The 14,422-nt window shown below is 47.0% G+C and overlaps 1 protein-coding gene across 2 annotated transcripts in view; it reads left to right on the forward strand.

Moving 5' to 3' along the window:
• The window catches only part of PDE7A (phosphodiesterase 7A), a 1,104,576-nt gene that overhangs the window by 132,960 nt on the left and 957,194 nt on the right, over positions 1 to 14,422 (forward strand). The gene's annotated exons all lie outside the window — the stretch shown is intronic.

Here is a 14,422-nt window from a genome sequence, read left to right on the forward strand (position 1 = left end):
AACAGGAGTCAGTCTCTGACAGGACTAGACTGGGAGGTAAAAGCAACCCCGGTCAGATATTCGTACAACTGCACCACTTTGCACAGCGTGAGCGAGGGCACCCGCTTGAAACGTAATGTGTTTAGAGGCAGGCGCCCCCACTCCCCAAGTTTGTTTACAACATATGACCATTCATTGTATAGCATAGTTTTTTCAAAAATAGTGGCTACAAATAAATTAAAGACTGAAATGCAGTTTAGAAGAGAAACTTGTGAAAAACGGAATTCTACAGGTCTGTCAGTGTACTTAGGAGCATTCTTTCTCTGTAGCAGCAAATCTTGTGTGCACCTGTAAAAAGTCTGTGTGCTGGTCCATCGGACATGCTTTTCGGGTGGTGTGAGCTGAGATGCCATCTGTCCGTCCAGCCATGGCAACTTCTGAAACGTGGTCCCTGCAGGAGGGGTAGGGGTGTATTATTTTGTGTTAAACGGACCACTGCATGACAGCAGAAAGCTGGCCCACAAGCCTCAGAAGTTTCCGCCTGCAGGTCGTTAGCCGTAGACTTTCTGCAATGAAAGAAGGCTATGTGTAGGGGGCACTGCAGTAGCCAAGATTATTTATCGGTCACCCTACTCTGGGAGCGGCTAGTAATTTAACCTACATACCAGTGACCGTCTCAGCTTGAGTCCTGCATTTCAATTCAACAAAACGTAAGGGTATCGTGAGTGACAGTCTGTCTGCAGTGTTGTGACGCTTCATGTATAGCAAGGCAGGACCTCACCTGCCCTGAATGCCCCGGGCGGAGGAGCGGAACATTCTTTTAGAAAGCAACGAAAAATGCTTCCAAATGGTTATAAGCACGTACAAACACGAGCATTTGGGGTGTTTTTTTTACATTAAAATAGCGAGGGAAGCAAATGCAGTCCTATGTAGAGCTAGCGTGCAAGAATGCCCTCTAGGCCCTGCTAATTGAAGCACACACTCGCCCATACTAACATTCAGCCTGCCCTGGGGCACATCTGAGTTGGGTGGGGTGTTAAAGGACTTCCCATGATCATTTCGCGGCCGCTTTGATGTTCTCAGTGGCCGCGCGGCTCACTGAGAACATCAAAGCGGCCGCAAAATGATCACGCAGGCTGCCAAATGGTGCGCGCGCCCGGCGCACATGCACTGTATTTGGAGGCTTAAAAACAATAGTTTGCACTTCTAGATCCCCCCCCCTTTTACAAAAGCTCTCGCGAGAGCAGCGCAAAGTGCGCTGGCTCAGGCGGGACCTAAAAAGCTACCTTTCTACAATGTAATTACGTTCAGCAGTTAGGTCTGTAGTCGCGGCTAAAATACCTATGGTAATTCGTCAAATGACACCAAAGGTATTGGCAAAGCAATAAACACTTTTCCTATGGAAACTAGATCCTAACTAGAACTACCTATTGGTGACTGGTAATGCAATTGTACATTTTCTTGTAGTAATCTGTAAGTGTTAAATACAACTATCAGTACAATTTAATATCCAAACAAAGTCTCAAAATAACAATACGAGACAGTAAAAAAAAAAACACATCTGAATGCTCAGTGCACTCTCCACTAAGTTTTAATAAAAGATTTGGCAAGCTGTAGCGTGTTTAAACAAAATGTAAAAAAACTATACATTTGAAGAGAATTGAAATCCTTGAATTCAAATTTTATCACCCATTTGTGGAGACAGGCATATTTGATAGAGACTTATAGCTGCAGATTCCTTATCCCCAGACTGGAAATCCTTGAGCATCACCCCTGTTTGCTGGCTGGTGGTTTTTGGCTCTTCGTACCCTAGAAGTGATGTGTGTGTGCTCCCTGTATAGGCACCACCCCAGCACACTGACACCAGTTCTTTTCTTTTTCTTTTTTATTTTGCACCTGTTATTTTTCGACTAAGCTTTTTTCTTACCTTTTGTCGAAGACTTTTTGGAGAAATCCTTTCTGCTGATGTGTGAAGGGATGTCACCCAAAAAACCAATGGGTTTTAAACTCTGTGGTGCCTGTCACAGGCAAATGTCTGTGACAGACCCACATTTGGTTTGTTTGTGGTGCTTGAAGTGGGACCACGACTAAAAGGCCTTCAGTACCGCTGATCCATGAAACTGAGGGCACGTTCCCTGAAGCTGCTTAATGTCTGACATACGACAACCCTGCAATGCTCTTGTTACCACTCGTGCAGAAGGTCCTGGGACCTGTCCCAGATCCACTCCCGAAAAACATCCTCGCAGACTAAATCATTGGGTAAGAACCACAAATGTAATAAGTCAAAAGTTGAAATGTTTTTTGACTTCTCTTCAAGTCATCGTACAAGGTGCAAGAACTATGACCCTGCTCGAGGCCTCTCTTCTCTGCAGAGTCTCTGCCTGGGTCCGCCCTGTCTCTGGTAGATTCCCAAAGCAATGCCTGTGCTACTCAAGGAGTTCTACAAGGCCATGCGGCCATGCACCTAATATTTGGGTAGCCAACCCCTCTGGAGTCCCTTTGGGGTCCCACATATTTGGAGGCACCCCTACTAGATTCCCACAGGGGGGCTCGAACTCCGTGCCAGTTGGGCCCCAAGGATCTGTTGCTGGATACAGAACGACTCCACCCATGAGACACCTGACCTTTCCTGCAGTCTGCTCCAGTGGTGTCATTCACGGCACCGCCAAAGCCCCACGGTGGCACTGACCCCATCGTCTTTCCCGACTCCGATACTGAGCTGAATTGGCAGCACCTAACATCTGCTTTGGCAGAGTCCGGTAGCATACCTTCAGTCAGAAACAATGCCTTTTTTCTTTTGATAGTCTTGGACAGAACAGGGAGGGGTTTGAGCACCCTTATTTGGCCCATCACCCCCTAGATGAAACGTAGGACAGCAGGTATGAGAAACTGGTGAATGCCAGTGGGTAGGCTCTGCACGGACACTGGCTTGGTCTCTCCCTCTACTGTGGCAATGAAGGAAGGAGATTTCCTTGCAGTAGTGGTGTGGACGGTGTTTGATATCCTAGACCTCCAGTTGCCCTACTTAGGCAATCTAGACTAACGTCATGACGGAGGTGCTTCAGCTGGGAGTCGGAACTTCTCCCATTCAACGAAGCCCTCACAGATGTCCTACTTGGGGCCTGGTCCAAGCATAGCATAGGGGCCCCTGTGCATAGGACAATTGGCGACTGCCATCCCACCACTCCTGGGCACCTCGGTTTTTTCATCCAGTACTCCACCCCGGAGAGCTTGGTAGTTCAAGCTTCCTTCTCCAGAATCGATCCAGTTATGTTCCCTACCACGCCAGTGGATAGGGAATCCAAAAGGCTAGATATCTTTGGCAAGAGGATGTTGTCAATCGCAAGTGGAACACTGGTCAGTGAACACAGTGTCCCTTTTGGGCTGATACACCCACATAATTTAGGACTCAGTTACACAAGTGCTACCCATGGGGTGCGTATGATGCTCAAGCCATACCCAGTCGGTTGCTGATGGGATTGATGCACAAGTTCACCATCAGATGTGTGCTAGGCATAACTGACTCTCTAGGCAGAGCGATTGCATCACTAGTGGAACTTGGGCGCCATCCCTGGTTGAGATCCACTGGCTGTTCAGGGGATGTCTAAACTTCCCATTGGGACGTACCCTTCAATGGATCTTGCCTTTTTGGCAAAAAGCATATTTGGGGCTGGAGCCCTTTAAACACAGCAGGGCTACAGCCATGTTTTTGAGCCTCTCCATGCACCCCTGTTCCCCAGTCTTCCTTTCCCCTTTACATGGCTATGGGAGGGGCTACCAACCGCTTTGGTTTCTTGCCAAGCCACCAAGGACAGCCAGCTTCAAAATGCCTTTCCTTTACCCGTAGCTAGGCAAAGGCACCTGGCAGTCCGTAACATTGGACACAAGTGATTCCACAGATTTGTCTGGAGGGCTATGCTATTCCTTTTCGGGACCCCCCCAACCCATTTTCGACCAGCTGACAGAGGACAATCTTTCATTTCCCTGTCAGGAACTGTTGTCCCTTCTGGCAAAAGGGCCCCTCTAGAGGGCGCCGGCAACAGAAGTAGGTCGTGGTTGCTATTTCCACTACTTTCTGGTGCCCAAAAAGGACTGAGACCTCTGTCCTTTTTTAGCTCTGCATCTTCTCAAATTCTTCCTGAAGGAGAAGTTGAAGGTGCTCACCTTATCTTGGGACCTGTCTGCCCTGTACCCTGGAGACAAAGGTAACTTGCAGGACGCATATTTCCACGTCCCAGTCCTACCTGCCCACAGATGGTCACAGTCGGCCAAGAGCACTTTCAGTTCGCTGTGCTTCCCCTTTGGCCTTACCAGCGCCCCTCATGTGTTCTTCAAGGTGATGGTGGAGGTTACAGGGATTCCAGTCTTTCCCTACCTCGACCATTGGTTGAAGATCGGTTTGCCCTAGGCAGTTGTCTCCCACCTCCAGACTAAAATGGACCGTCTGTGCTCGATGGGGTTGACTATCAAAGTGCCAAAGTCACACCTGACTCCCTCTGATGCTAACTTTCATCTGAGCTGTTCACAACACACTGCAGTTTCAGGCCTATACAGCAGAGCGGCAAGTCTAGGATATTCAGGCTGTGATCTCGAGGTTTCAGCCTGTATCCTGGATTTGTGTGAGACTGTCTGTGATGCGATCTACCCATCAGCATATGCGGGTTCTGCAGTGGGACCTGTAGTTCCTAGTGGGCACTATCAGTGAATCCCTCCGACCTGGTCCAGATCTCCGAAGGAAACTGTGAAAGACCTGAAATGGTGGCTGACGTACAGCGGTGGACTCCTCCGCCTTCCCTAACCAGAGTTGACTGTAGTGACAGATGCGTTACTCATGGGCTGGCGCGGGCACTGGAGAGAGGTGGAGCACCGAGGACTCCGGTCTCCAACGGAGTCCGGGTTCCAAATCATCTTGTGGGAGCTTTAGGTGATCTGGTTGGCAGACTTTCCTTCTTCGATCACAGGATGGCTAGTACAGATGTTCAGGAACAACACCATCACCATGTAGTACTGCAACAGAGTGGGGTGGGGCCTTGGACCGTTTGTCAGGAAGCGCTGCATCTCTGGACATGGCTGGAACAGAGACATTTTCCGGTTGGTATAACACGTGGTGGGCTCGCTGAACGCCAGTGCAGATGAACTCTGAAGATTGGTGAGAGCCTTGGTTAGGTTTGTTCTGCCACTGGTGAGAACACATAATGTCAGCAATACTGTGTGCTGGTGTTTCCAAGGCATCTCGCGCACAAACTCTTTTCGTCTCAAGTGGAGCTCCAGCTTCCTGTACACCTTTCTGCCAATATCCCTTCTGCCCAGAGTTCTCTAGAAGATCAGGAAAGACCAGGCCCAAGTCCTTTTCGTCACTCTTGATTTGGCACGGAAAGTCCGGTATCCATAACACCTGAGCTTTGGTCCTCCGATTAGGCTCCTTCCTCGGGAGTATCTTCTGTTGCAGCAACAGGGCAGGGCCATGCACCCTAACTTGTGTACCCTGTGCCTTCATGCGTGGAGATTGATAGACGACAGTGGACCGCTTTCGACCTTCCTCCCAATCTCTGTGATGTTGTTCTGGTAGCCAGGCACCCCTCCACCAAGACAGTATACACCTGCTGTTGGGACAAAATTGTTACATGCTGTGCACCCTAGAATATTGATTTCTCTCCTTAGTTTTATTGTTTGTTCTTTCTCTGACCCAGCAGGGCACTGATCTAGGCTCTGTTAAAGGTTATTTGTCAGCTATTGTGACTTTGTTTCTTGAGTGACTTCAACATCTGTTCCCTCAAACTATTCATCATTGCCCAATGAGATCGCAATCTGCTCTTAACAATTCTCACTGCACAACTGCCCAGTTCGTCTGCTCGCCATCTAAACTGCTTTTCTGATGGCCATAATAATGGGTAGGAGGGTCTGCAAGCACACTGTTCACCCTTCTTGCACAAATCTTCATCTAGACAAACTGTTTCTGAGGACTCCTTCCGAAGGTTGTTACCTATTTTCAGGTAGGCCAGAATATCACCTTGCAGCTTCTTTGCTCCACCCAACCCTTCCAAAGAGGCGAGACTCCATTGTCTGGACCTAAAAAATAGCATTGTTGTACTACCTTGATTGTGTAAAAGAATTCCGTGTAGACAATCAACTGTTTCTTGGGTATGTCGGATGATGAAGGGAAAGGCTATGCAGAAACGAGCCATCTCACAATGGCTAGTGCTCTGCATCAAAATTTGCCCACAAAGCAACCTCCTGAGGGTATGTATGCGTGCTTATTCCACCAGAGCCAAGGCTAAAATTTCCGCTTGCGAAGTCCCTGTCCTGGGCATCTGTTCTGAAGTAACAACCTGTTTGCCTCACTTTCCTGTCTCCACAATAGCTCAGTTCCCTTCACCCGACGTCTGGATTATGTGCCCCCTTCTTTTCCTCATACTTCTCCTCACCACCGCTTTCGTAGTAACACCCTTCCCTTATCCCCACCACCCTCCTCCTCCATAATTTCCCAACATGGCCACCACTCGAATTAAGTCCGGAATGAATTGCTACAAAATCATTTACCCTTCTAACCTGACTAAAGCTGCTGCAAAACGTTTCAAGCATAACACCATTGAATGTTTCCCCGATTCCCTTTTTGTTGATCAGTTTTACAATGGTCGTTATGGGAGGCTCAAAAACGATTCATTTTTTTCACGCACGACATACCCTCTTGGTCTACCAGCTTTTACAACTGCCTTAACGTCATCTCCTCCTCTATCCCTCATGGGAAACAGCTAAAAATGTCCCCCTCTGCGGGTTTCAACGGCTCCCTCACTATCTCACTCTATAACAACGGTACTGTCATGATCCAAGCCAAAGACACCTGTCTCTCTCTCTTTGACCACCTCTTCTCTTCCCTACTCCCCTCCCCTGCGACCGGGCTATCCCTTGACTCTTACTCTAGCTCCACCAATTACTCCCTTTCTCCTCCCTTGACCCCCCCCCCCCCACTCTCCAATAGGTTGCACCCTTGGAAGGCACAGGTCGACCCTCTTCTCTCCCCTCTGCCCTCCCCTCCCATTCTTCCCCTCTCACAGTATGCCCCCCCCTCTTCACTTCAGCCTTACCTCTAGCTAACACGCTCCTCGTCCATTCTGCACCGTCCCGGCACTCCATTCTCATCTCCTCCCCCCTATCCCTACCGGCCACCCCCCTCCTTAGACCACCTCTCTTCCAGCCTTCTCCCCTAGTTAACTTTCCTTACGTTCCCCTTATTCCCTCCTCCTCTCTGCTTTTCCTCCCCATCCTCCCCTCACTATGTACCCCGATTTCCCCACAAATACATTCCATCTCGCTCCTTCCCCACACTCCTCCAGCAATGCTATGCTACCCCCTTCTCCCCCCCCCCCCTCCTCCCCCCCCCCGGTAACCCTTTCCCTCCCTCGGACCGATCAGAACCACTGCCTTTATTCAACTTCCCTATCTCCCTATCCCCCCACTCTGCCTGATACCCGCTCCCTCACAGCCACCTCACCTAGCTGCCAGGAACTCTCCAACCCCCTCCCCTCTCTTCCTCCCAAACCTCCTTCATCCCTATGACCCCACACACTCCTCCCCTCTCTTTCCGCCCCACCGCCTCACTCCTCTCCTATTGCCCCCTAATTTTGCCCTTAACTCCTATCCTTCTTGCAACGCCAACAACGACAACTCTCCTCCCACCCCTGGTGCACCAACTCCTGCTCTCATCCAAAACCTTTCCCCACCTCTGAACCCTATTCCCCTACTCCCCTCCCGTTCCCTCACCTCTCCCTGCCTTCCACCGCCAAGTGCACCCTCTCCTTTTTCCATCGAGCCTCCCAACATGCCGTGCTCTGCCTTACTCTGGCTTACTCTCTCTGGAAAATAAGCTAGGCTCTCTAATCACCACCATATCCCAACTTGAAGCTACCATTTTAGTTTTAAGCTCCAAGATCTCGACTTTTCCATACACCTCAATTCCTTTTGAAAACACTCACCCTCCCACAAGATGCACCTCGCCCCCACACCCCATAATAGCTAAGCATAGCCTGTCATCTGCAAATTCACACAAGCACTCGAACGCCCCCCTTCTTCTGCTTTCGCTTCCCAGTAACCCTGTTATCTACACTATTCCGACCATCTCCTCTGTCAGAACCACTCATCCACCTAAACCCTCCCGAGCGCCCTCCTATAAGTACAATATCCCCATCACCCCTCATAGCCCAAGTGACCCAGTCACCAAAACAGTCGCGACAGAGCTGCGCTGTATGCTCCACAACTGCAGATCTGCAATAAAACACAAACTTGAAATCTCTCATACCATCAACTTGCACAATATTGACATGCTCTTTCTCACAGAGACCTGGTTCAACGATACCTCTCACTCTATGTTTGATCTCCTTGTACCCACAGGCTATTCTATACTTAGAAATGACAGAATTGACAAAGTTGGGGGAGGTGTTGCAGTCCTCTTTAGAAACTCCCTTCAACTTAAGGCTCTTCCTAACAGCTCCTTCCGCACTTTTGAATGCCTATCTCTTGAGCTTCAATTGCACCACCGCTCACCTCTCAGATTCCATGTTATCTACCACCCGCCTGGTAGCAGCACTTCGTTTATGGAGGAACTCACGGACTGCATCAGTGACCAATACTCGCAAAGTGACAATCAGATCTTCGAGGGTGATTTCAAGGCCCACTGGGGCTCGCCTCAAGACACCTATGCGAATTTGCTGGCCACCTTCCTCTCTGCAAACGATCTTATCCAACACTGCACTGAAACACTCTAAGGGCTCAACCCTGGACCTTGTTATTTCTAAAGCAGGCTTGCTGACCATCGCTACCCCTATTCATGTAGACTGGTCTGACCACCTCCTCATCCCATTCTCTCTTCACCTATCCCACTCTATAACTCTTGGCCAGCCTAAGAGGGCTACTTCTTGGTTCCGTGACACTAAAAATATTGACCTCAGTACCCTCTGATTCTCCCTTGCTATCACTTCCAAGGCTAGACACGGACCTAGATGTTAACAAACTCACCTCCCAATGCCTTACAGTCCTTGCAGTTGAAATCAATAATGTCACTCCTCTCCAAACCAAAAGGAAAGGCCCACTCCCTCAGCACCTTGGTTCAACAAATCCCTCTATGAAGAAAGGAAGTACCTAAGAGTCCTTGAGAAACAATGGAGACAAGCGCCCTCCACCGAAAATTTGGCCACGCTTCGTTCAGCAAGATCCAAGTACCACAAGCACATCTTCCTTGGAAAAGCGTCGCACTTCAAATCCCTCCTTGACTCAGCCAAAAATAGACCCAAAAAACTATTCGACCTCATCAAGAACCCAAACAGCTCTCCCCCAACCTCCAAATTGGAGGATTCCACAAAGAAAGCAGCGGAATTCGCTATATTCTTTGAAGAAAAGGTGAAATCACTTGTAGATCAGGCCATTCATCCTTAACCATTTGGCAAAACTTTGACCCCATCTCTGATGATGCCCTCCTTAAATGCATCCTCGATACAAAGCCCTCTGACCATTCTCTTGACCCCATCCCTAGTGCCATTGCCATTGACTTCTATACCCATTCTCTTTCCTATTGGACCACTCTGGTCAACCTCTCCCTCAGTCAAGGCTCCCTTCCTATTTCCTTCAAAACTGGGCAGGTCACCCCTCCGCTTAAATAACCCACTGCTTATGCGAACGACCTCCACTACCGTCCCATCACTAACCTACCCTTTCTTGCGAAAATCACAAATGTGTAGCGAAACAACTCTCTCGCCATATCAAGGACAATGATCTTCTTGACAATTTCCAGTCCGCCTTCATTCAAAACTGCAGCACTGAAACAGCCCTGCTGCTAGTGATTGACGCACTGCGGATACTCGATTCAGGGGAGTCTTGTCTTCTAATTCTTCTTGACCTTTCTGCAGCCTTTGACACTGTCAATCACAACACTCTCCTTAACACTCTTCAACAGAGAATGGGCATGGAGGGCACTGTGCTCAAATGGTTTGCCTCCTTCCTCTCTGATAGATCCCAAATGATCAAAATAGCGAACAGTCTTTCATCTCCTTTAGCGGTCAGTCAAGGTGTCCCTCAAGGCTCTATACTTGCACCCACACTGTTCAATCTCTATTTAGAACCGTTGGGAAATCTCCTGAGTAAATCTGGGATCCACTATCCTCTATATGCGGACGACACTCAAATCTACCTTAAGGTGGCCTCCACTCACGATCTCTCCTTCCTAAGCTCTACTCTCGACTCCATTCAAAACTGAATGTTAACTCCTCAACTGATCCTGAATCCCTCCAACTGAATTCCTCCTCCTCTCCTCCTCACTTTCTTCTCCCCTAGTGCAATCATGGATGGATCAGATTAATCTACTGAACAATAAACCCATCATTGTCGAGAGTGCAAAATCCCTTGGTGTCATGCTCGACAAAAAACTCAATCTACTCTCCCACATCGATTCCATTGCAAAGTCTGCTCGATACCAACTGCGCCTTCTTTGGGGGATTCGTCGCTTCTTCCCAGAGCACGACCTTAAAACCCTGGTCCAATCGCTGGTTCTCTCCAGATTGGACTACTGCAATTCTCTTCTTGCTGGCCTCCCCAAAACCCACCTGTCCCCACTGAAGTCTGTTCTCCATTCAGCAGCTCGTTTCATTTATGGGGCCAAAAGAAGCGACCACATCACACCCATTTTATCCACCCTCCGTTGGCTTCCCATAGAGGCAAGATCTATCTACAAGACTGCCTGTATCACCCACAAAGCCTTGAACTCCTCCTCCCCTCGCTACCTGGCGAATAAACAAACTCTCTGGAGGCTCCAGACCATCACGTAATGCTGAAAATGTATTGCTTGAACCTCCCACTTTCAAGAAGGAAAGATCGATGGCCCAATCCTTTTCAGGCAACACAGTGAGAATCTGGAACTCACTTCCGCCTCAGCTCCGGATCACCACCTCTTCCCAGGCATTCAAAACTGACCTCAAAGCTCTCCTCCTTCAAAGACACTTCCAAATTTAATTCACGCCCTCTATTTTCTGAAGGAAGTCCTTCCATTATAGGAAATTCTGTTCTCCATGCCTATAGAAGTGCCTTCCCAGTGTGTTTTTGTGTTTTGAGTGTCTGCCATTTAGTGCAGTATTATACCTTTACTTGTACTTTGTACTCTTTTGTAACATGCACACGTCACCTTTCCTTTTGTAACGTATCGTTTGCTACCTCTTGTATATTGTTTGCTCCTGATACTTGCACAATTGTCACTATTGCCTCATGTAACGTAACGTTTGATTTTGTAACATGCTCACTTGTAATTTTTCTCCTTATGTATCATTACTGCTCCTATTGTGAAGCGCTCTGACACCTTCGGGTAAAGTCCGCGCTATATAAAAACGCATTAAATAAATAAATAAAAATAAAATCTGTCAAACCGTAATGTTTGGTGAACGTGTGCAGTGACGTCCACGTTGCTGTCTGGACAGTCCCATCCATCGTGATGGGAATTTTGCCTGTTCGGTTCTGCAGGACGTTTTTGGTTCAATCTACTCGCAGACCTACTTCCGGGAAGTATTGCTTGAGAATCTTTCAAGGTAAGGTATCTGCAGCTAGAAGTCTCTTATCATATGAACTAGTTACTTACTTCTGATAACCTCTTATCTATCTAGCTGCAGATTCCGTACCTAGACTCCCATCCTCCATGCTTTAACTTATTTCTGTACAGCGCTACCCTTCACAACAGGTCCTTAGCATTGCACACCAGTGCATCAGCATTCTTTGTGGCTCTGCGCTTATGGTGTGGAAAGTCGCAAACGGAAGCTGAAGTCAGCATGTCCGGGTGATGCCTATATTTGCACTGCGCACGTCACTTCCGACGTGGATTTGAATGACACCACCTACTGGAGTGTATGGGAGATGCTAAAAAAAAAATGTCAGTTCTAGTGTAATGCTAGGCGATAAGTAATCTGCAGCTAGATAGTCTCTACCAGATAAGACGTTACCAAAGGTAAGTAACTTGTTCATTAGGGGTAACCCCACATAGGACTGAATGAAGTGCAAAATATAGATTCTAACACTGCCTGCATTGCACCATATGACGAGTTTGGCATCCTTCCACAGCAGTGAAAGCACGCTGTATGCGAACTAATATAAATGCCTGGCAATTGTATGCTTGCATACAAGGTAGGCAAATATCCTAATCCGCTCCTTTATTATATTTTTTGGGGCTACGAAAGGATCTACTTAGTTTTCTCTAGGCAGACACAAGACGTTTCGAACTATCCCAGGGTTCAGAAACCCGAATCAAGAGAAGATCTGCTCTTAATTACTTGTGCCTGCTGAGGATCTGACAGGGCATTATCGCTACTCCCCCCCCGCTCCCGCCCGCATGCTTAATAGTTTTAAGTTCTGTCCGTTTAGTCTGTGTGTGACATAGGCATTGATCTCTTAGGGCTTTGATTTACCATAAACCCAAAGTTACTCTTTGGTTTTTCTTTCATTACACATGTTATGACCGCATAGAACATTACTAGTTTTCACCTACAGCTTTAACATGACCATAATATTTACATTGGTTTATGGTGTGGCATTTTAATTTTGTTGCTAGACAGACTCCGGTGAGTACTGCTCAAAAATCCGTACCATATATTCTGAATACAAAATAGAGGCTGGTGTGCTCCTGGTTTTTTACACGATCACACACATTTGTCACCGTAACCTACACGATTTGAGTATTGAATTTAAAGTATTTACAAATAGCTCATGGTTCTACTTTGTTTTGAAAATGTTAATTTATTAATTCAGTCAAGTCCGTTTCTGATAAGCTGAAAGGAATACCTCACGCGTTATTACATATGTACAATTATTGCATTTTTTTGTTTGCACTACAACAGATAACACATCTCAGTTGCAGCCGGTAAGCATAGTAGAAGACGGGAAACACGATGTTTGAATATAATGTAAGTGGATTGGGTTATCTATAGAGGATAACTTCCTTTGTGTGATCAAATGTTGATGAACATTAATGGCCGTAGCCTGTCACATTTTCCGTGTGCTCTATCACAAATGTTTCTATTCCCATTAGGAGTGGAACTTACCAAGTGCACTAAAGAAGGCAAATGGCAGAGTAAATCACTGGCCACAAAATACTCTTTTGTATTAGTTTACTAATTGTTGTGTTTTTATATACCAAGTTTTGCAGCAGTTTCCATACTGTGATATTGCAGATTAGTGGAAGCAAAGATTGAAATCCGTTATTAAAATGAATCTAACTGATAGTTTTAATTTGAATATATATTGCGAGGACTCATTTAGACTGTCTACCAAGCAATGCAAAATTTAAAGTTTTCCTATTAGGAAACTGCTTTCAAAACAGTTTCCGGTCTTTAGTTTAAACTCTAATGTATGCCATCCTCTTTAGTGCCTGTAATTATTATTGCAGCTTTTTGTGCTACTTCAACAACTGCAGGAAATGTTTTTTGCTTCTGAAATTGTCCTAAGCTCCAACACTTGTTTAATTTGCGTTTTTGTTACTCATTCAGAATGACCTTTTTACCTTCAGCTCTTTTTTTGCACTTAGTCTGAAATATTGTTCCTTTATACAATCTTATTGCCATGATCATCACTTCGGTTGTAAAAATTTGTCAAATACAGATTTGCATTTCAGTATTAAAAAAAAAATGCAAGATTTCCAGATGCTCATTTTCCTTTGACTTCCTTATACTAAAGATGTCTTTAATCGATCCTGATATTGGCATGTGTCTTCCAAACATGGGCTTTAAAATGTGAACTGAATACACATGTATACAGGCTTTCTTGCTGGTGAGGAAGGAGGTGGTGCAGTCACGAGCCTTGTCTCTGGTCTCGGTGTTGTGTATGCGTGTGCATAGTGTGCGGTGCAAGACAGTGTTGAAGGCGAATTACAGGTCCTGGGCAATGAGTGCTGCTGTTTCGCTGTTGTCCATCCGTGGCATTATGTCATTGGTGGCTTTCTATTCCTAAGCCATTTTAGTTTCTTTTTTTTACTTTAACGTCTTCCCTCCTTTAACTTGAGACTGCATGATGGCACCGAGCCTTCGAGGCAGACTCCTCCACACTCTCAGCACTGAAACTAACATCTGCTCGAGACTGCAGACAGCCGACTCAGTGGGGACATCCATCCTCAAAGCTTCAACAGGCACTTGATGAAAGGCAGCGTTGGGTCATTATTCACCCCAGCGCAGGCAAAATATCTTAAAGGACGCTCCAGAACCAGAGGCTCCTCAGATGAAGCCTCCAAAATGGCCAAAGGACACTGCTTTTAGCCGCCGCCGCCGCCTCCTCAACCTCCACCTATACCTCCTTACTCACAACCTGTGACTTACGCCTCAGAGGTCACCAGAGCCCTTTTCAGACACAGGTAGTACTAAAGCCTACTCCCCAGCAGAGGACTTTAGAGTGCCAGTCTACCTGCTACTTAAGGCCGATCCTTAAA

This window comes from Triturus cristatus, chromosome 5_1 (genome assembly GCF_964204655.1).
Source record: "Triturus cristatus chromosome 5_1, aTriCri1.1, whole genome shotgun sequence".
In the NCBI taxonomy this organism is placed as follows: Eukaryota; Metazoa; Chordata; class Amphibia; order Caudata; family Salamandridae; genus Triturus; species Triturus cristatus.